Here is a 23,429-nt window from a genome sequence, read left to right as displayed (position 1 = left end):
TCTAATGATTATAAACGGAGACAGATGGCTTTTCATTACTCGATGTAAAGGACAGTCTCTTGGATATCAAGTCTACAGCAGATGCTTCAGGAGTGTTTTTTATGAGAACATAGGAGAACATGTTCAGAAAAGGCTCATTATCTTATTAAAGGGAAATTCAGCCATACCAAGCACTTATTAAATCAAATATTAAAGAATTTATTATATATTTTGAAAAAAGTGCATTTTAAATAATGTTTTAAATCAGTTTCACATGCCTTACCTATTAGAATATAAAATATTTATAGAATATAAAATATTCTATAAAGTTTCAGTTTAAGCAACAAACAATCCATATTAGATTTCATTTTTCCTTCCTCGAGATTCTAATAATTAATGTACTATTTTGTGATGCCAGTGGGCTAGAGTCTTTAAAGTTGTACTGATAAGGCTGTATAAATTATATGCAAATTACAGACATAATTTAAAACTTAATATTGTCCAAGCTTGTCAAATCTTATAGCTAAAGTTGACTGCTAAGTGAGCCAGTTTATTGCAAGTTGCAAAATACCTACATTTCTGCCAATATACACCATGATAATTCCACGTAAGCAAGTTATAGCTAACATCTGGACTAAAAACCACGTTGTCCAGCATTCAGAGTAAGTCTAAAGAAAACTGTTCCTATAATAACAAGTTACAAAGTTAATTACATATTTACAAGTCAGAACAGTATGTAAAATTTTAAGGACCAAGAATGAAACCTCATATGCAATCTTTTCTGTCAAGTATGAGTTTACAGAGCATATTTCCACAATTGGCCACACCTTACAATATTGTATCTTTAAAGGCTCCTGTTCATTGTACTTTTTTGCCAAAGAAAATTAATATTAGTGTCCATTATCTTTTTTGATTTTATTAGTATGTTCTATATTTTTTGGATGGTTAAAACTTTCTAAGGACATTCTAACCTAACAAACATTTCTTAAAATGTGGGTCTTAACACTTATGTCAGGGTCATCTCATATCTTAAGAATTTCTGTGTATCCTGAGTGATTGTTGTAGACACCCTAAAGTTTGCCAATTATTGCTCTAGCATTTACTGTTAATCAGCAGTCAACATATAGGTGAGGGTGGGGCTTAATTTGCTCAAGATGTTTTTATATTTAAAGAGCCTTATTTTCTATAACTTCATAAATTCTCAATTACATGTCGGGTATGTTTTACATTTGAAGTGCCATATTTCTAATTATACGGATAAAAGTCCAAGGAACATGAGATTTGTTACACCCAATAAGGTTTTTAACTTGTTCAAAATCAGCCAGGCAAAGAAGGCTTTATAATAGATACTGGGGGAGAAGAGGCGGGGGGTGGGGGTGGGGGGGGGGTGGAGCGGGATGCCACTATGAATTTTCTAGAGACTATAGAAAATAGTGTTTAGATAGCTCTGACTTATTTTAAAGTTCAGGAATTCAGGACTCTCAATTTAGCTTGGATTCAAATCACTGTGAAATACTGAAAGGGCTAATATATAGAATGTGTCAGGCCATAGATTTTGGACTACTTTGGTTAACCCTGAAAAACTCTGTAAGAAGCAACCTATACAGCTTGACATTGATACCAGAACACCTACAATTGCTAAAAAAGCATTGCTGTTCCTACATAGGAACTCTATTCCGTAGCAATTTAAATGCAATAATAAGTTTCTAGAAATGAGAGCATACAAGGAAATATAAAAACCTGTACAAATTATAGTAAGCTTTTTATGCTTGTATGTGTCTGGTATTTTGAAATAATCCCTGCACTAAATATAATCATCTTCTGAGAGTGTTCTATTCCAATGCTTGTGAACTTTATGAAATTCTTTCCTTCCCAGTTTACTAGGTTATATATATATATATATATATATATATATATATATATATATACACACACACATTAAAATATAGTATTGGTGACATCAACAAAATTCATCATAACAGAATTAGAAAATTGTATCTAAGTGGACAGTACCATCAAGTATTTTAAGAAATTCACATTCTCACATGAAGTCTTGAATTTGACTAGATAAACTTGAATTTAACTGTAAGTAGGAAGATAAGTAGGCAATGAATAGTAATCTTCAAATTGTGACACCAAACGTATAAATCCAAGAAAATAATCCAGGGGATGGGTAGTATATGTATGCTGTGTGTTGACCTTTGCCTGTTATTGGTCTTTCCGTTATGTATCAAGTAAATGTTTATACTGTATAATTTAAAGATTCATTGAAAGTAAAACCCATATATATTTATGGGAATGGCTGTAGTATATGACTCAATTTGCAGCACTTGAATCTCAGAATACTAGTGAAGTAATTCAATAGTCTAGTATAGTAATATTCTAGCATCCCACTAGTGTAGTAATATATCTATGTATATTTATATTTATTACTAGTAATCGTGTGTATGTGAGTGATTTTTTTCCAGTTCTATGGAGCTGAGTTCAAAATATGGCTCTAATTTACTAGCTATGTGACCTGGGTTATTTTTTCTGTGCTTCCATTTCATCAGTAAAAAAGACAGAATAATGGCACCACACTATGATTATATGGAATAAATGAGTTAATATATGTAAAACCCTTTTGAATACACTCGCAGTAAATGTTGGATGTTATTTTTATTACTACCCTGTTGAAACTCTCTGCCAGCAATATCCTCTGAACATTTATGCTAAGAAATCTGGTACAGCAATTTGGCCAAATGAGATGTGGAGTTTCTGATTCTGGATCTCCGTTCTCTTCAGGATGTGAATAACAACAAAAATAGGAAAGGAAATTGCTAAAAGTTATTAGCTGAAGGTTTGAAGGGTAGGGAGTCATGGTTAGTTACCTTTATGTCCCCAATACTTCGCATAGTACTTGATCATTAGTTTTTGCTTACTGAATGTCTGCTAAATGCCATTCATGCTATGAGCATTTCTATAATGGAAAGGATACTCGGGGTAATTTAGGAGGTAAGGCTTATGGCATTAATATCAGAAGCTTTACTTCCAAATCCAAGGCAGGTAATCTAAAAGTGGAGCCAGATCCAACATAAAGAAAGTGAAAGCCAAGGTGACCACAGGGGCAGGCTCATTGCCACAGCAGGCAGTGAAGATCTGTCTCTTTCATAAACTGTCCTCACAGTCCTGTGATGGGAAGCAGGTAAGATGTAGAACTGGCAGTTATAGCACCTGGAATCATGTCAATTGTGAAATAGGATTGGCAGGAAATAGGGTTTGGACAAACAGGAAGATAGAGCAAAGGCCAAAAAAGCCACTCTATGGGAGATAGACCTATCCACGCTACATTTCTCAGAACTGAGAGGAAAGAGGCATTGCAGTTTTGTATTCCCCCCAAATGATTTCTGGCTAGAATTATCTTATTTGGGGACTGCCATGTTGTTTACTTGGCCTTGTACCTTGTAGAGAGGGTGGCTGTTTTATGTGCATGCGTTGTGTGGGCCAATTCTCTGGGAGGAGGAAACTAAATCATTATTGGGAATTTGATATATCCCAGACACTAAGTTGAGTGATTTCTCATTGCATCATTTAGTTTAATCATAATAATAATTCCTAGTATCATCACTACTTAATTTCTTCTAATTATAAAGAAACAAAAGATTATAGAATTTGCCAGGCATTGGTCACTGATAATTGAGGTTCTCCATAAATATTTTTGGATATAGGAGTACTAAAACTGATGATTTCTTCTTTCTTGTGGTTTACCTGCAGAGAAAACCATTGTACATTCGTCCAATAAAGACATTTTTTTTTGTCTGATCTACTTAAATTGGATTAAAGTTTAGCCTCCATTTTACTTGCATTTCCCGAAATTTTAAAAATGTCGGAGAATTTACGACATTCAGGGGAAATAAATGATTAATCCTTTAAAACTAGATCTATGGTACACATAAATGGGTAGAATTTAAGGTTATAGCATTAATAAAGTAATTTAAGTTAAAACAGGTTGAATAGAGGCATTGCATTAAGAAAGATAACTTCAAGGCAAAGTCTGTAAATCTGCATTTCACAGATAACGTTGCAAGTGAGGAACAAAGAATGTAGACAGAGATTTCTCATTTCTTTCAGAGTTACGGTAAGGTCTGTTCAAACAGCCACTAAACACAGTGAAACAGTACTGATTGTTACAGAACATGAATGAACTCTTGCATTTTTATAACTCAATGACTGCTGAGGAGGAGGAAGAAAAATGTATCGAGGGAGAAAAAGAAAGACATGGCTATATACCACTCAATCTTCTCAACACTGTCTGAGGGCAGCAGCATCCTTTCTCTTCATATTTGACAGAGGAAAACTGGGTATTCAGGTACCCATCGAGTCAGTGGCGGAGCCAGGATTCAAACCCAGCACTTTGTTCCCAGAGCCTACAATGTTTATTATCTTCTTTTCCATCTCCTTTATGGAGGCAGCAGACACTGTAAAATAAGGCAAAGATCTAAACAGAAGTACAGCCTATTGCTAGCGGTCAGAAATGAAAGCTAAGGAGTTCGGAGGGGGGGGGGGGGGGCGGGTTAGACTTTGGGAAGCGAGGAGCAGAGAAAAACTATGAAAATCCCCTATGCTGATGCACCAATCTGCACCAGCTCACTTTTGAAATCTCCATAGTTGGCAAGGCAACTAAGCAGAATAAAATATAAGTTGGGGTTTAGCAAAGTCATTTTGCCATGGTTATGTTCATGCAGACATGTGAAAGGAGAGGCAATAGATATGGACCAAAAACGTGTTTTTATTCCCATTTCCTCAAATGATTCTAGGTCCTCCCTCCATAAATTTAGTATAAAACCATCCCTAGGGGCACCTGGGTGGCTCAGGCAGTTAAGCATCTGACTTTGGCTCAGGTCATGACCTCCTAGTTCATGAGTTTGAGCCTCACATTGGGCTGTCTGCTGTCAGTGCAGAGCCCGCTTTGGATCTCCTGCCTCTCTCTCTCCGTGTCCCTTCCCCACTCCCTTTCTCTCTAGTTCAAAAATAAATGAACATTTAAAAAAAATATATGCTTACTCATTGTGAAAAACTTACATAATTCCAAGAGAATTGTTTTAGGTGAATTACTCCAAATTTGCCAATCTCAAAACCCAGAGGGTGCCATTGTTAAAATGGTTTTTTGTATTTGTTTTTAGTACTTGGAGACATTCAAAGGACATAATACAACACTGCAATCTGCTCACTGTATATCTTTAACAATTTTCCAATCACTGTAGATATCCTTTTCCAGAATATGTATGCCTCCTAGTTTATTTATAAATCATCCTATTAATTTACTTATTTAGCAATCTCCATAACGATTGTTATAAGATAGTCACTGTTATAAGTACCGTACAAATATTAGTAGTTCATCTCCAGAACAATCCAGTGGCATAGGCATTATATTAGCCCCAATGAAAGGTAAAGGAAAAAGACTCAAAGAGGTAAAAATATCTTAACCTATGGACACATAGCTCAAAATTGGGAAAGCTGGGTTATGGATCTAGCTTTTCATTAATACAAGATCACATATTTTGGATTAATTTTCTCTTCAAATATAGGAATACTTTTGTTTTACTAAGTAATTTTATGTAATTTACATTTATTACACATATTTGAGGTTTTATTCCATCTTTTTATTCATTGTGTACTTTCCTTCTTCCTTTCCTATGTGGTTTTGTTCTCTGTTTTATTTATTTTTACTTATATTGAAGTATAGTGGACAATGTTACATTAATTTCAAGTGCACAATGTAGTGACTCAACAACTCTCTACAAGGTGCCATGCTCACCACAGTGTAACATCTGTCACATACAATGCTATTACAGTATTGTTGACCACATTCCTTATGCTGTACCTTTAATCCCAATGATGTATTCATTCCACAACTTTTTCTTTCTCCTCTCATCATATATCCTGCCTGTCTCCTCAACCTTTCCCTTCTGGCCACCATCATTTTGTTCTACTTTTATGGGTATGTTCCTGCTTTTTTGTTTGTTCATTTTTTTTTTTTTTTTTTTTTTTTTTTAGATTCCACATGTAAGTGAAAACATATGGTATTTGTCTTTCTCTGTATCACAAATGGCAAGAGCTCATTCTTTTTTACAGCTGAATAACATTCTTGTGTGTGTGTGTGTGTCTGTGTTGTGTATCACTTCTTTCTTATACTTCATCTATCAGTAAACAATTAGGTTGCTTCCATATATTGGCTATTGTAAATAATGCGGCAATACACAGGGCTGCATATATCTTTTCAAATTAGTGTTTTCTTTTTTTGGGTAAATGTCCAATAGTAGAATTACTGGATCATCTGGCATTTTTATTTTTAACTTTTTAGGGATGTCTATACAGTATTCCACAGTGGCTGTACAAGTTTACAGTCCACCAATAATACAGGAGGGTTCCTTTCTTTCCACATCCCCACCCACACTTGTTATTTCTTGTCTTTTTGATTCTAGCCATTCTGATAGGTGTGAGCTGATACCTCATTGTGGTTTTGATTTGCATTTCCCTGGTGACTTGTGATGTCGAGCATCTTTTCATGTGTCAGTTAGCCATCTCTATGGCTCCTTGGAAAAATGTCTAATCAGGTCATTTACACATTTTTAATCATTTTTTTTTTTTTGGTGTGGAGCTGCATAAGTTCTCTATATATTTTGGATATTAACCTCTTATTAAAGATACCATTTGTAAATAACTTCTCCTAATTAGTAGGTTCCCTTTGGTTTTGCTAGTTGCTTTCTATTCTGTGCAAAAGCTTTTTATTTTGTTGAATCTCAATAGTTCAGTTTTGCTGAAACAAATCACTTGCCTGAGAAGACATATCTAGAAAAATGTTGCTAAGACCAATGTCAAAGATATTATAGTATATATTTTCTTCTGGGAGTATGATGGTGTCAGGGCTCACATTTAGATCTTAGATTTATTTAAGTTTATTTTTATGTATGGTGTAAGAAAATGGTCCAGTATTCCCAGCACCATTTACTGAAGAGACTCTCTTTTCCCCATTGTATATTCTTCCTCCTTTTGTTGTAGATTAATTGACCATATAGCCATGGGTTTATTTCTAGGTTCTCTATTCTGTTCCATTGAACTATGTGTTTATTCCACATTTATATGTTTGTTCCAGTATCATACTGTTTTGATTACTACAGCTTTGTAGTATACCTGGAAATCTGGGATTGTTATACTTCTGTTATTTTTCTAGACTGTTTTGACTATTGGGGTCTTTTGTGGTTCCATACAAATTTTGGGGTTATTTGTTCTAGTTCTGTGAAAAATGCTGTCAGTATTTTGATAGGTATTGCATTACATCTGTAGACTACTTTGGGTAGTATGGACAGTTTAACCATACCTGCTCTTCTAATCCATGAGCATTGTATGCCTTTCCATTTGTTTTTACTTCCTTGGTTAAGTTTATGGCTAAGAATTTTATTATTTTTGGTGCAATTGTAAATAGAATTGTTTTTATCTTGCTGGTATTTTGGTTGTATTTTTATACCTAATAACAATTTGTGTATTAATTTTATATCCTGCAACTTTTGAATTCATTTATTCTAATAGTTTTTTTTGGTAGAGTCTCAGGGGTTTCTATGTGTAGTATCATGTCATCTGCAAATAGTGACAATTTTACTTCTTTCTTACCAGTTGTCTGATTGCTGTGGCTAGGATTCTCAGTACTATGTTTAATAAGAGTAGTGAGAGTGGACATCCTTGTTTTGTTCCTGAACTTAGGGGGAAAGTTCTCACGTTTTCACCATTGGGTATGATGTTAGCTATAGGTTTTTCATATATGGCCTTTGTTATGTTGAGATACGTTTCTTCTAAACTCACTTTGTTGTAAGTTTTTATCATAAAAGTATGTTGAATTTTGTCAAAAACTTTTTCTGCATCTATTGAGATGATCATATGATTTGTGTCCTTCATTTTGATAATGTGACATATCACAGTGATTTATTTGGGAATATTGAAGGATCCTTGTAACTCTGAATAAATCTCACTTGATTGTGGTAAATGACCCTTTTAACACCACATGGAATTAAAATAATTTTTTTAAATTAGTTTCAGGTTTACATTATAGTGAAAAGTGTAATGAAACCAGTGTAATCTTAATCCTCTTCACCTACTACACTCATTCCCTCCACCCACCCTCCCCTCTGGTAACCATTTGTTCTTTACAGTTGAGAGTCTGTTTCTTGGCTTGTCTCTTTTTCCTTTGTTTTGTCTCTTACATTCAACATATGTGTGAAGTTATATGGTATTTGTCTTTCTCTGGCTTATTTCACTTAGCATTATATTATCTAGATCCATCTATTTTGTTGCAAATGACAAGGTTTCATTTTTTATGGCTGAATAATATTCTGGTGTGTGTGTGTGTGTGTGTGTGTGTGTGTGTGTATACACATAAACTGTGTCTTCTTTATCCATTCATTTGCTAGTGGACTTTTGGGTTGCTTCTATTATTTGACTCTTGTAAATGATGCTGCAGTGAACATAGGGGTGTTAGTATCCTTTTGAATTAGTATTTTCAAGTTTTTTGGGTAAGTACTCAGTAGTGTGATTACTGGATCATAGGATAGTTCTATTTTTAATTTTTTGAGGAAACTCCATACTGTTATCCACAGAGACAACACCAGTTTGTATTCCCACCAACAGTGCACAAGGGTTCCTTTTTTTCCACAGCCAACACTTAGTTTCTTGTGTTTTTTTTTATTTAAGCCATTCTGACAGGTATGAGGTAATATTTCATTGTGGTTTTGGTTTGCATTTCCCTGATGATGAGAGATGTTGAGCATCTTTTCATGTGTCTGTTCACCATCTGTGTGTCTTCTTTGGTGAAATGTCTGTTCAAGTGTTCTGCCCATTTTTGATTGGATTGTTTTTCATGTGTTGAATTGTTTAAGTTCTTTACATATTTTGGACACTAACCCTTTGTCAGATATGGCATTTGAAATTACTTCTTCCATTCAGTAGATCATCTTTTAGTTTTGTTGATAGTTTGCTTTGCTGTGTAGCAGCTTAGTCCCAATATTTTAATTTTGCTTTTGTTTCCCTTGCCTCAGGATGCCTCTCTAGAAAACTGTTGTCATGACCAATGTCTGAGAAATTACTGCTTGTGTTCTCTTCTAGGATTTATATGGCTTCAGGTCTCACATTTAGGTCCTGAAAGAATGATCCTTTTAATGTACTACTGAATATGGTTTGCTATATTTTGTTAAGTATATTTGCACCTATGTTCATCAGGGATGTTGGCCTGTAGTTTTCTTCCTCTTTGTCTTTTTTTTTTTTTTTTCTTCTTTTTCTTCTTGTAGTGTATCTGGTTTTGGTAATAGAGTAATGTTGGAAAGGAAAAAAAATACATTCTATAAATCCAAGTTTTATTTAAATTCTAGTTAACCTATATGGTAGAATTGGTTTCAGGTGTAGAATTTAGTGATTTATCACTTATGTATAACACCCAGTGCTCATTACAAGTGCCTTCCTTAATACCCATGACCAATTTAGCTCATCCCCCACTGACCTCCCTCCATCAATCTTCAGTTTGTTCTCTATCGTTAAGAGTTAGAATGTATTTGGAAGCTTTCCTTCTTCTGCTCTTTCAGAATAGTTAGAAGAGAATAGGTAGTAACTCTTCTTCAAATGTTTGGTAAAATTTTTCTGTGCCTCTATCCAGTTCTGGGCTTCTGTTGGAAGACTTTTGATTGCCTAATCATTTCATTAGTAGTAATTGGTCTTTTCAAATTTCTATTTTTTTTCATAATTCAGTTTTGGAATACTGTGTTCCTAGAAATTTATTCATTTTATCTACCCTGTCCAACTTGTTAGCATATATAATTTTTCATTATAGTATCATAATTTGTTGTATTTCTGTGCTGTTGATCTCTTATTTCTGATTTACTTGCATCTGATTTTTTCTTAATGAGTCTGGCTAAAGGTTTATCAATTCTCATATTTTCAAAGAATCAGCCCTTGGTTTCACTAATAATTTCATTTTTTTGTCTCTTTCATTTCTGCTCATTGGTTGTTCAGTAGCCTTTTTTTAATCTCCATATATTTGTGAATTTTCCAGTTTGCATTTTGTAACTGACTCTAGTTTCATGTGGGTGTGGTTGAAAAGGATGCTTTATATGATTTCAGTTTTCTTACATTTTTGAGACTTGTGGTCTAACAGGATATATCTTAGAGAATGATACATATATGCTTGAGAAGAATATGCATCTGTAGCTTTTTGAGGGAAAAGTCCATCTGCTGTAATGAGTCATTCAAGGCCCATGTTTCCTCCTGATTTTCTATCTGGCTGATCTATCCATGATTAAAGTGACATACGAAAGTCCCCTTTTATTACTGTATTGGTATCTCTCCCTTTAGGTATGTTATTTTTATAGAAGGTGTTCCTATGTTGGATATATAAATATTTATAAGTGATACATCCATTTGTTGGATTGACTCTTCACTGTTATGTAATGCCCTTTGTCTTTTCTAACCGTCTTGTTTTAAAATCTGTTTTGTCTGATACAACTATCTTGGCTTCCTTTTCATTTCCATTTATGTGGATTATCTTTTTCCATCCCTTGTCTTTCATCTTGTGTGTGCTTACATCTGAAGTGAGTCTCCTGTAAGGAACTTACAGATGGTTCTTATTTTTTAATTCATTCACCTACTCTGTTTTGATTGGTGAATTTAGTCCATTTATACTTGTAGGAATCAAAAATAAGAATGTACATATTGTCCTTTTGTTAATTTTTTTCTCAATGTTTTGTAGTTTTTCTGTTCATTTCTTCTCTTGGTCTCTTCCTTTATGATTTGATGATTTCCTTTAGTGATATGTTTATTTTTTTGCTTTATCTTTTATGCATCTATTATAGACTTTTGCTTTCTAATTACCACATGGCCCACATATAACAACATATTTTTAATAGTGTACATTATATAACTTTAGAATGCATTCAAACTTAAATACTACATTTTTACTCCCCTCCAATGTTTCGTGTTTTTGATGTCACATTTTAAATCTTTTTATATGTTCCTTAACTAATGTAACTATGTGTTTTTACTTTTGTCTTTCAACCTTCTTTCTTGCTTTGCAAGTGATTAGTCCACCACCTTTACATTGGACTACTCTAAATTTTACTGTATATTTATATTTTCTAGTGAGATATATATTTTTCTATTATTAGTACCTTTTCTTTTCAGCTTAAAGATGTCCCTTTAACAATTCTTGTGAGACTTGTTTAGTGGTGATGAACTCCTTTAGCTTTTGTCTGGAAAACTAACTCTCCTTGTGAATGGCAACCTTGCCATATAAAGTATTCCTGGTTTTAAGTTGTTTTTTGTTGTTGTTGTTTGTTTCTTTATTTCTTTCTTTCAGCAGTTTGATTATATCCCCCCATTTCCTTCCAGCCTGAAAAGTTCCTACTATAAAAAAACAAAGTACTTATAGTTTTATGGGGATTCCCTTGATTCCCTTGTATGTAACAAGTTTTTTGTTTGTTTTCCCCTCTTGCTGCTTTTAAGATTCTTCCTTGTCTTTAATTTTGATATTTTAATTATTATGTATCCAAATTTGCATCCTTTAGATTCATCTTATTTAGACCTCTCTGCACTTCCTTGTGTGGATGTCTGTTTCCTTCCCTAGGTTAAGGAAGTTTTCAGCCATTGTTTCTTCATAAAAAGTTTTTTGCCCCTTTTTCTTTCTCTTCTCCTTCTGGGACCCCTAAAATGCAAATTTTGTTCCACTTGATGTTGCCAAATAACTCCTTTAAGGTATCTTCACTTTTTATAGTTCTTTGCTTTTTGCCTATTTGAAAGAGTTCCTCTGACTTGTCTCCCAGGTCTCTGATCTATTCTTCTGCATCATCTAGTCTGTTTTTGAACCCTTCTATTGCATTTTTCAGTTCATTCATTGTATTCTTCCACTCTGTAATGTCTATATGGTACTTCCTTATATTTTCTTTTTCTTGAAGTTCTCATTGTGTTCATTCATTCTCCCAATTTCATAGAGCACCTTTATTACAATTACTTTGAACTTTTTACAAGGTAAATTACTTGTCTCTGTGTCATTAATGCTGAGGTTTTTTTCCCCTTGAGGTTTTGTCTTATTCTTTTGTTTAAACACATTGCTCTGTTTCTTAATTTTGCTTACTTCTGCATTTGTTCCTATGCATTAGGTGAACTGTTACCTCTCCAAGTCTCAAAGGAATACCCTTGTGTATGAGATGAAACTTGTCTTAGCTCTTGGTTGCCTCTCAATAATTGTAATTGACCAAGCGGCCTATTTTTAGTGGTTCCCAGTAGATGACTACGTGCCAAGACATGCCATTGTCACCAAGCAGAGGATCTGAGTGAGTACCTCATTTCAGGCTGATTGGAAGCCAGATCCTCAGTTTTTACAATGTACAAATATGTATAGTTCTATGGGACCATAAGGGTAAGTGCCACTGACCATCAGAAGTAGGTGATCTAGAGGTGTCCTCTGACTGGCAGTTACAGAAATTGTGATGTCAGATAAAATTACAAGTTCCTTGGTGGAATAACAACCCAAGGTGAGGCAGAAGGAGGTTGCATAGATGGTGTCCACTGACCTTACCCCAGACTGCACCTTAACAGGCCTCTAGATGTGTGTCAAATCAGAAATCTGCCCCTCAAGTTGAAGCTCTAGGACAAGCACATAGACTATTTGAACAGAAAGACTGGCTGTGTTTCAGTCGGCTGTCTGCCCAGTGCTCTAGAAGTTGTAGCTGGCCAAGAAGTCTATCTCCATTTGTTATAGGACCATGGGACCAAGGAATGCAAGCCCTGCTGAATACCAGAGGTAGGTAACTAAGGGCTGTCACATGGGTGGCAGCCACAAAAAACAGGTTATTAGACACATGTACAAACTCCTCTCTGGGAGAGGGTATTGGCTCTTTAGAGCATGGCAGAAGGAGAGTGCAAATATGGTGAATCTCCTCCAAGATCTGTAGAGAGTATTACAGTTGGCTCTAACATGTATATTTAATTATAAGCTTGCCCCTCAGGCCTTCAATGAAGCTTTCTTTCACGGAAAGACTGGGCCCCCGGCTCTGTTGTCTCTTGCTGTGTCCTTGGGGTGGTAGCTAGTTGAAAACTCTTTCTCTATTGATTACAGTTCTGTGAAGCCTGTGAGCATGAGCCCCACTGGTTCCAGAGCCAGGAAATTTAGAGGTATCCAATGGTGCCAGCTGTAAAAATCAAGGCACCAGACAGGGTATAAGCTAATTTCTGGGACATGTAAGTGAGCAAAAAGAGCATAAACATGGCATCCGCCAGCTTTCATTCCTGGAAAGTACCCCAGGTTAGCTCCTAGACATGTGTTAAGTTAGATGCCTGCCCCTTAGGTCAGCAACTAATTCTGTTTCATAAACCACCTGTGCACTTTTTAATTGCCTGCCTCTGCACTAGTCCCTGATGTGGGTGAGTACAAACCCTTTAAGAGCCATTTCTCCATTCACAATGGCCTTATGAGTCTCATGGACATGGGACAAGTTGGTTTTCAATGCTGGGTGTTTTAGGGGCTCATCTTTCTTGTACAGGTCTTAAAACTTGGGGTGACCAATATGGGTTTCAAACCCTTCACTCCTCAGGGAGAGCCTGGGGAGCATGTGTCCCTTCAAAATAGCATCCCTTTGTCCCTTGGATAAATGCCTAGTAGTGCAATTGCTGGATTGTAGGGTAGTTCTATTTTTAATTTTTTGAGGAAGCTCCATACTGTTTTCCAGAGTGGCTGCACCAGTTTGCTTTCCCACCAGCAGTGCAAAAAAGATCCTCTTTCTCCGCATTCTCACCAACATCTGTTGCTGCCTGAGCTGTTAATGTTAGCTATTCTGACAGGTGTGAGGTGATATCTCATTGTGGTTTTGATTTGTATTTCCTGATGATAAGTGACATTGAGCATTTTTTCATGTGTCGGTTGGCCATCTAGATGTCTTCTTTGGTGACATGTCTATTCATCTCTTTTGCCCATTTCTTCACTGGATTATTTGTTTTTTGGGTGTTGAGTTTGATAAGTTCTTTATAGATTTTGGATACTAACCCTTTATCTGATATGCAAATATCTTCTCCCATTCTGTTGGTTGCCTTTTAGTTTTGCTGATTGTTTCTTTCACTGTGCAGAACCATTTTATCTTGATGAGATCCCAGTAGTTCAATTTTGCTTTTGTTTCCCTTGCCTCTGGAGACATGTTGAGTAAGAAGTTGCTGTGTCCAAGGTCAAAGAGGTATTTGCCTGCTTTCTCCTCAAGGATTTTGATGGCTTCCTGTCTTACATTGAGGTCTTTCATCCATTTTGAGTTTATTTTTGTGTCTGGTGTAAGAAAGTGGTCCAGGTTCATTCCTCTGCATGTTGCTGTCCAGTTTTCCCAGCACCACTTGCTGAAGAGACTGTCTTATTTCATTGGATATTCTTTCCTGCTTTGTCAACGATTAGTTGGCCATACATTTGTGAGTCCATTTCTGGCTTCTCTATGCTGTTCCATTGATCTGAGTGTCTGTTTTTGTGCCAGTACCATACTGTCTTGATGATTAAAGCTTTGTAGTACAGCTTGAAGTCCGGTTTTGTTTTCTTATATTTACTTTATAAATCTAACCACACTTGTCTTTGATTTCCTTTGTTTTCCCATGTGTATCATCTTATTAATAATATTTTTTATTTGCTTTTTCATAGTCTTCTTGTGTTGGTCAGTATTCCTGTCTCTGTTTTCAGTGGAATTTACCGTTCTGGTTCAAATGTGGTTTTCATTGCTGTATTTGTTTTATTCTTTTTTTTTTTCCTGTTCATATGTTTAGTGTTGAAACTTTTCCTACCAATTCATTTTTTAACAAGAAAATTTTATCTAGTACAGCTGTTTGCTAAGCAATGGTTAAGGCAAGCATATGAGGATTGATCTGGGATCACAAATTTAAGAGAAGGAAAAACCACACTGATAAATCAGCTTTTGGTATTCCTTCCTCAAAACAAGTAGTCACCCAGACAGAAGATGCTCATTCTCAGTGAAGCTTGTAGCTCTTAGAAATTTTGTTTGATGGTTAGTGTTGACCTCTGCTTAGCCAATTCAGTTCTCTGTTATGAAATTGGATGCCATTCATATTATCTCCTTTCATTATGATTGATCCGCCATGATACTTTTCTTGCATCAGAAAGAGAGATTGGAGAACATAGAAATGATCTATAAACAATATCCTTCCTTCATCCATCATGTTTTATTATGTTTCAGAAGGTGATGGAATATAAACAGGCTATGACTTTACCAACTTTTTAATCTTTTTTTCTCATTTTGGTCCTTGAATATATCTCTTCTGAATTTCACTTTATGAACTGAATCTAGCTCACCTGATTGTGTGCATAAGTCACAGTTTAATTAGTATTTCCATGAAATCTGCAGTAAATTTATTGCTCTGTGTTTATATTTTCACATGAAGCATCAATTATCTGGTCATTGGAGAGGGGTTTATGCCACCTTCAATGCAGTGGATTTTCCACAGCAGTAGTTCTAGATGCAGTTGTGATCCACATGACATATTGCAAAATTATAACAAGCCTTCAAAACAGAACTCCAAATTCCTTAAAGCAAGAAATAATTCATTTCTTGACATAAGAGATGTATAGTAATTCAGGAAAAGGGTGTAGATACAATTAAATGAACTAGCAACTATTTGCTATTTTATTAGTCTAAGAAAAAGGAGAACATATTAAAATGAAAATATATAACTTCCAAATATCATTTTCACAAATACTGTCAAATTTATTTCTTGCTGAAAGGTTTTCTTGCATCTTTTGAAAGAGACAAAAGGTACAAATATGTTCTCTCAGTATATCAATTAAACAATGTTAATTTTTCAGTTTGCTTCAATAGTGTTTTGCTTCCTTGACATATCAGATCATTTGATTTTTGTATGAGTACATCTGCCTTTCAATTGTAAACCACCAGTGATAAATTTTTAAAATCTGATTGTGTTCTCATTAAATGTATCATGATGCTGACTTTTCGTTTTATCTTAATAAATTCCTTGTTGGACTGAAGAAACTTTGAGGGGTACCTGGGTGGCTCAGTCAGTTAAGCGTCTATCTCTTGGTTTCTGCTCAGGTCATGATCTCACGGTTTGGGTTTGAGCCCCACATTGCTCTCTGTGCTGACAGTGTGAAGCCTGCTTGGGATTCTCTCTCCCTCTTTCTCTGCTTCTCTCTCAAAAAATAAACTTAAAACTTAATTTTAAGAAAAAAGAAACTTTGAAATCATCCTTAATGTAACAGTTTCTTATGTGCTTTGGTTGATTCCTATTTTCATTCACATATATAATTAAAATGTGAAAATATACAAAGGCATCAATGTAAAAAAATAAGCATCTATTTCTAAGAATGCAATAAAAAATTTAATTTAATTTTCTGTACATGCACAAATCATCATTTACCTCTAGGAGACTGATTCATATTTAAAGTATGGAAACACTGCTGTTGTCTGCTCCCAACCAAATTAGTTACTTCAACAGGGAGAAAGCTCTTTAAGCTTAATTCTCCTAGCATCTCTCTGACATTCTCTCCCTTATTCTGCCTCATGGCAAATGAATAATTTCTCTGACTTGCCATTTTTTTTTTTAAGAATGAGATGCCAGCATGTGTCCAATGTTATGCTTTGCTTGTTTGTACCATAAATTATATAGGTAAGGCTTTATAGATGGTTGTCTTCATAGCATTAGCTTTCGCATTCTTTGATGGGGTAGGTAAAATTGTTTAATTCTTCAAAAAAAAACCCATCTTACTTGGCTACAGATTATACCAATATTATATATATATCAATTAAAGAAATAGTCATATTTGATCTGTCCTCTATATTCTACTGGTTTTCCCAATAGATTCAGAAATCAGATGGGGAAATTAGTGTTATAAAATCCTAAAACCTGGAGCACCTGGGTGACTCAGTAGATTAAGCATCCAAGTTGATTTTGGCTCAGGTCATGATCTCAGGTTCATGAGTTCAAGCCCTACATTGGGTTCTGTGCTAATAGTGCAGGGGCTGCTTGGGATTATCTCTCTCTCTCCCTCTCAATATAAATAAATATTAAAAAAAAATAAACTCCTAAAACCTATGTTAACTTACTTCATAAGAGTTTGATGCCTTAACTAAAATGCTAATGAGTTATTTTACACAGAAAAGTAAAACAGCCGGGCAAAACAGAGAAATACTTGTTAGCAGCATTTTATTTTCCTATGAGAAAAAAATAAGTGGGTAATCATGTGATTATTAGATGACTGTATGTTAAATATTCAATTATACAATCTGGGTGAGACTCAGTTTATAAGTTTATTTTTCTATAAAGATATGCCTGCCATGAGGGCTAGATGCTTAATTATGCTGGTCTGTATAGGTTCTTTACTAGAAATTGTTGAAGATACTGGAATTTTCTTAAAAAAATTTTTTTTGTGTTTATTTATTTTTGAGAGAGAGGGAGACACAGAATCCGAAGCAGGCTTCAGACTCTGAGCTGTCAGCACAGAGCCTGACACAGGGCTCGGAACTCAAAATCCACCAGATCATGACCTGAGCTGAAGTCGGACGCTCAGCCAACTGAGCCACCCAGATGCCCCGATACTGAAATTTTCTTTGGGCATACTTTTTCTAACTTTTAGGTATTAATACATCATTCCCTCAGGTCTGTTGGAAATGGTAGAGCCTCCGTTAGGGCGCACTCCTAAATGAATATGTAAAGAAGTCACCTAGTAAGGGACGTCACCAAGATAGTGGTGACTAAATCAGTTTCCTAACTTTGCTTCTCCTCACAAGAACAACTACCAACTATTCATGGATAAGACACCAGTGAGGAAATCCGAGAACATAGGAGTAAGCCTGAAGAATACTTCTTTACTACAGAGCCCAAGACAGACTGCATTAGAAGGGTAAAGGAATAGCTACACATCAACCACATCACCCTTTTCCCAATGGGAAAAGAGAGTGGAGACCTCAATATCAGATCCCTTCTTGGGAGCTTTTTTTCTCAGGTCTTGTCACATGGGGATTGCTAAGGAATGTGATGGTCTTGACCATTAGGAACCAGTGATAGAGAAAGGGCTTCTAATAACCAGCACTCAGATCTTAGAAGATAGAATTCCTACTTTCAGTGACCAAATAGTAGCCCCAATCAGTGGTTTTACTCATCTGTATAGTCAAGATGGCAATGCATTCTGAGCAGGGAACTTGATAAGGCATAAATCTTCTTGATTCAGTTATTAAACTCAAGCTCCTCTTTGGCCCTACAGCCTGGTCTATCCCTACCCAGATAGGGAGAGCTGAATCATACCCCAGCCTATCACTGAGCATAACTTCTGACACCTGCTGACCAAAAATCTTGACCAGGAACACCAGGGAGTCTGCCTGGAGCTGGTCTTCCTATTATGCCTTCAAAGCTCATTACTGCTGAGTGTAGCCCCTGAACCCACCCAACCAGAAAACCGGGCCAGAACGTGAGGAAAACTCTGTAGCTCAGGTACACTTGAGTGGAGAGTCTGGCAGGCAGAACCAATCAACCACAGAACAAAGCCAGGGTCCCTGTTCAGGCAGGATACAGAGCATGGGTTAGCCTGACTTAAGACCACAAGGAGTTTTACAAACTTGGAGCCAGTTCCCTCATTCTGCCCTTGCAGAGAAACTAATTCATAGCCCCACCCATTGATGAATATCACCCTCAGGTACTTGACCAGGTGAAGTAACCAGAGTTATGAGAAGTTGCATAGCCTATCCAGCAAAACTGCTCACAGTAAAATTTGAATACAGAGCACATTCTATGGCTTTCTCCACTAGCAAAGCAAAACTGGTGACCTGCCTGGCCAGGGAATTCATTGCATGATTATCTGATTTAGATCCCCAAGCTACAAGGATTCCCTGGGGCCCGTTCTGCCACCCTGCTAGGGCGGGGAAGCAGATTTATAACACTACCTACAACTGAATATATATACCAAGTTCCGACTACTAGGAAGACTAACCAAAGAATTCAGACAACCACCTACAGCTTTGCTTGGGCAGGAAACCAAACCAACAATCCTACCCAACTGTTCTCAGCCAGTTGTCCCTCGACCCCAGAGCACAATCAGAGGCCTCACCCCACAATAGGCTCTAATATAAAACCCCACTTCCCCAAGGATGTTACCAGCAACCATATTCAGAAACCCAAAGCAAGCTGACTGGTAAATAACTATCTCTGCCAAAATGAACCTGTAAGGTCTGAAAGAGGAGAGCATTAATCAAATAAAAATCAAGGACCATGAAAAATCAGGCAAATATGATACACCAAAAGAAGCAAATAAAAATCCAATAACTGATCCTACAGAAATGGGGACCTGTGAACTTCAGATAAAGAGTTCAAAATAATCCTCTTAAAGAAGTTTAGTAAAGTACAAGAACACACAGACATACAACTAAATACAATTAGGAAAATCCAAGAGTTGAAAAATACCATGACTGAAAAACCCAATAGAGAGCTTCAAAAGCAGATTCAATGTGCAGAAGAAAATATCAGTGACCTAGAAGAAAGAACATGTGAAATCATCCATCCAGAGGAGAAATAAGGAAAGGAAGTCCATGGGACTCAATCAAAAGAAACAATACTCTTATGGGAATTCCAGGAGGAGAAGAAAAAGGGACAGAAAGTGTATTTCATACAATAATTGTTGACAGCTTCTCAAAGCTAGAGAGAAAAATGGACATCCAGATCCCTGAGGCCCAAAGATCCAAAAAAGTTTGAACCCAAATAAGGGGTGTACCAAGACACGTTGGTACAAACGTGGTAAATTGCCAAAACTCAAAGAAAAAATTTTGAAAGCAGCAAAAGACAGTTTACATAAAATGAAGCCCCATAAAATAATTGGCAGATTTCTCAATAAACATTTCAGGCTAAAAGAAAATGGAATGTTGTATTCAAAATGTTGAAATTAAAAAAAAAAGTCAACCAAGAATTCAGTGTCTTCAGCATTGTTTTCAATTCAATGCTGAAGGATAGCATTGTTGAGTACAGAGGAGAGATAAAAACTTTCCCAACTAAACAAAAGGTAAGGGAGTTAATCACCACTAAATCTATATTACACAAGAAATGCCAAAAAGAGTTATTTGAAAGTAAAAGTACACTAGCTAACATAATAATAACATAAGAAAATAATGTACAATTTACTAGTAATGAAAAATATGTAGGCAAAGTTAGATTCTGTAATAGGGTAATGTAGGTTCATAATTTATTTACAACTGATTTAAATGTTAAAAATAAAAAGACTAAAAATAGCCATAACTACAATGTTATTAGATACACAATACAAAAAATATGTAAACCATGGGGCGCCTGGGTGGCTCAGTTGGTTGAGCATCCGACTTCAGCTCACGTCATGATCTCTCAATTTGTGAGTTCGAGCCCTGCGTCGGGCTCTGTGCCAACAGCTCGGAGCCTGGACCCTGCTTCGGATTCTGTGTCTCCCTCTCTCTCTGCCCTTCCCCTGCTTGCACTCTGTCTCTCTTTCTCAGAAATAAACATTAAAAAAAAAAATTTTAATATGTAAACTGTAACATTAATAACCTAAAATGTAAGATGAGAGGAAAAAGACCTAAAACCTTTGAAAGTTTAGGAATGCTATCAAAGGGAGAAAAAGGAGGATGTAGACACAAACAAAAATGAAAATATATCATCAATTATAGGATGGAGGGAAGTTCATATCAAGAAATGCCTACGTTAAGAAAAAAAATCTCAACCTAACTATACACCTTAAAAACTAGAGCACCAAAAATTAGAAGAAAAAATACAGATTAAAGGAGAAATTAATGAAGTGAAAAACAATAGAAAATATAAACAAAATTGACAAACCGTTAGCAAGACTTACCAAGGGAAAAAGGATCTGAATCAACACAATTATAAATGAAAAAGGAGGTATTACAACTGACACTACAGAAATACAAAAAGGATCACAGGAGGCAATTAAGAGCAATGAACCAATGACTGGAGAACCTAGAAGATATGGAAAAACTCTTAAAAACATACAATTTATCAAAACCGAATCAAAAAGAAATAGAAAATTTAAACAGACCAATCACTAGTAAGGAGATTGAATCAGTAACAAAGAAAAAGGACTGGAAGGCTACGCTGGTACATTTTACCAAAGATTTTAAAAAGAATTAATGTCAGTCTTTCTCAAACAAACTCATTTTATCAGGCTAGCATCACCCTGATACCAAAGGCAGAAAGGACACTATTAGAGAAAAGGAAACAAAAAACAAAAAACATAAACTACAAATTAATGTCCATGATGAATACAAATGCAAAAATTATCATTAAAATACTAGCAAACTAAATTCACATTAAAAGGATTTGTTATCATGGTCAAATGGGATTTATCCCTCTAATGCAAAGATGGTTCAACATATGCAAATCAATAAAGGTGATCCATTATCTTAGTAGAAAAGAAAAAAAAAAATCAACATTCATTCATAACAAAAACTCTTAACAAATCAGGTATAGAAAGAATGTGCCTCAACATTACAAAGACCATATATGATAAGCTTACAGCTAGCATCATAATCAGTGATGAAAGTTTGAAAACTTTTCCTCTAAGGTGAACAATACAAAATGCCCACCATAACCATTCCTATTCAATATAGTACTGGAAGTTATATCTAGAACAATTAGGCCAAAAATCAAAAAGAGGTGCCGTGGTGGCTGAGTCAGTTAAGCATCTGACCCTTGATGTTGGCTCAGGTCAAGATCTCATGGTTCATGAGTTTGAGACCCACCTTGGTCTCCATGCTGAGAGTGTGGAGCCTTCTTGGGATTCTCTCTCCCTCTCTCTCTCTCTCAAAATAAACAAATTTAAAAAATAAGAGTCATCAGAATTGGAAAGAAAGTAAAATTGGCTCTAATCCATGGAAAATCCTACAGAATCCACCAAAAACCTATTATGTCTAATCAACCAATTCAGAAAACTTCCTGGATACAAAATTAACATACAATAATTAGTAGAATTTCTATAAACTAACAATTATCTAAAAAAGAAATGAAGGATCCAACACCATTTACAATAACATCAAAACAGTACAATACTTAGAAATAAATTGAGCTAAGGAAGTGAAAAATGTCTATACCGAAAAATACAAGACAACTAGAAGGAAATCAAAGACATAAATAGATGGAAAAGCATCCCCTATTCATGGACAAGAATTAGTATTCTTAAAATGTCCAAAGGTACTAAAAGCCATCTGTAATGCAATCCCTATCAAAATTCCAATGTAAATATGAACACATGAAAAGATGTTCAACATCACTAACCATCAGGGAAATACAAATCAAACTACGATGAGCTATCTCACCCTGTCACAATGGCTAGTATCAAAAAGACAAGAAATGACAAGTTTTTTTTTTTTAATTTTTTTTTCAACGTTTATATTTATTTTTGGGACAGAGAGAGACAGAGCATGAACAGGGGAGGCGCAGAGAGAGAGGGAGACACAGAATCGGAAACAGGCTCCAGGCTCTGAGCCATCAGCCCAGAGCCCGACGCGGGGCTCGAACTCACGGACCGCGAGATCATGACCTGACTGAAGTCGGACGCTTAACTGACTGCGCCACCCAGGCGCCCCAAGAAATGACAAGTTTTAGTGAGAATGTAGAGAAAAGGAAATCCTTGTGCACTGCTGGTAGAAACAAATTTGTGCAGCCACTATGGGAAGGAGTATGGAGTTTCCTCAAAAACTTTAAAACAACCATATGATACAGCAATTCTACTTGTAGGTATATACCTGAAGCAAATGAAAAAGCTATTTGAAAAGACCTATACACCACTATGTTCATTGTAGCATTATTTACAATAGCCAAGATACAGAAGCAACCTAAATGTTCATTGATAGGTAAATTTATAAAGAAAATGTGGTGCACACACACACACACACACACAATGGAATATTACCCATAAAAAAAAAAAATCTCACCATTTGCAACATGAATGGAACTAGAGCATTATACCGAGTGAAATAAGTCAGATAGAGGAAGACACATACCTTATGATTTCACTTATATGTAGAATTAAAAAAACAAAAAAGATTTATAGATAACAGAAAACAAACTAATGGTTGCCAGGAGTGTAGGAGGATAGATGCAATAAGTGAAGAGGACTAAAAAGTACAATCTTACAGTTATAAAATAAATAAGACATGGGGATATAATGTAGAGCATAGGGTATATAACCAATAATATTGTTACCACTTTGTATTTTGACAGATAGTAACTAGACTTATTGTGGTAACTACTTCATAATGTATATAAATATTGAATCACTATGTTGTATACCTGAAACTAATACAATATTGTATGTCAATTCTTCAATAAAATAAAATTCAAAAATAATTCCAATGCCATTGACTTTACAGAAGCAGAAAAAAATAATCCTAAAATTGATATGGAACCAC

At 35.6% G+C, this 23,429-nt stretch overlaps 1 protein-coding gene across 2 annotated transcripts in view; it reads right to left on the bottom strand.

The window, feature by feature from the left end:
* Positions 1 to 503: 503 nt before the first annotated feature.
* Positions 504 to 23,429, bottom strand: part of LOC147581754 (uncharacterized) — a 156,170-nt gene continuing 133,244 nt past the window's right edge. Inside the window, exons 4-5 of one of the 2 annotated variants that reach the window (XR_015250218.1) lie at positions 4,249 to 4,436; positions 504 to 3,726 (exon numbers count right to left, since the gene is read on the bottom strand). The gene's annotated coding sequence lies outside the window, so the exon portion shown is untranslated. Of the gene's footprint in view, positions 4,437 to 23,429 lie in introns of both variants that reach the window. The other variant, XM_086704221.1, reaches the window with a different exon arrangement.

The sequence above is a fragment of the Puma concolor genome, chromosome B1, assembly GCF_028749965.1.
Source record: "Puma concolor isolate L17-30 chromosome B1, mPumCon1.1.hap2, whole genome shotgun sequence".
NCBI lineage: Eukaryota > Metazoa > Chordata > Mammalia > Carnivora > Felidae > Puma > Puma concolor.
This window is presented reverse-complemented; position numbering and strand designations above follow the sequence as displayed.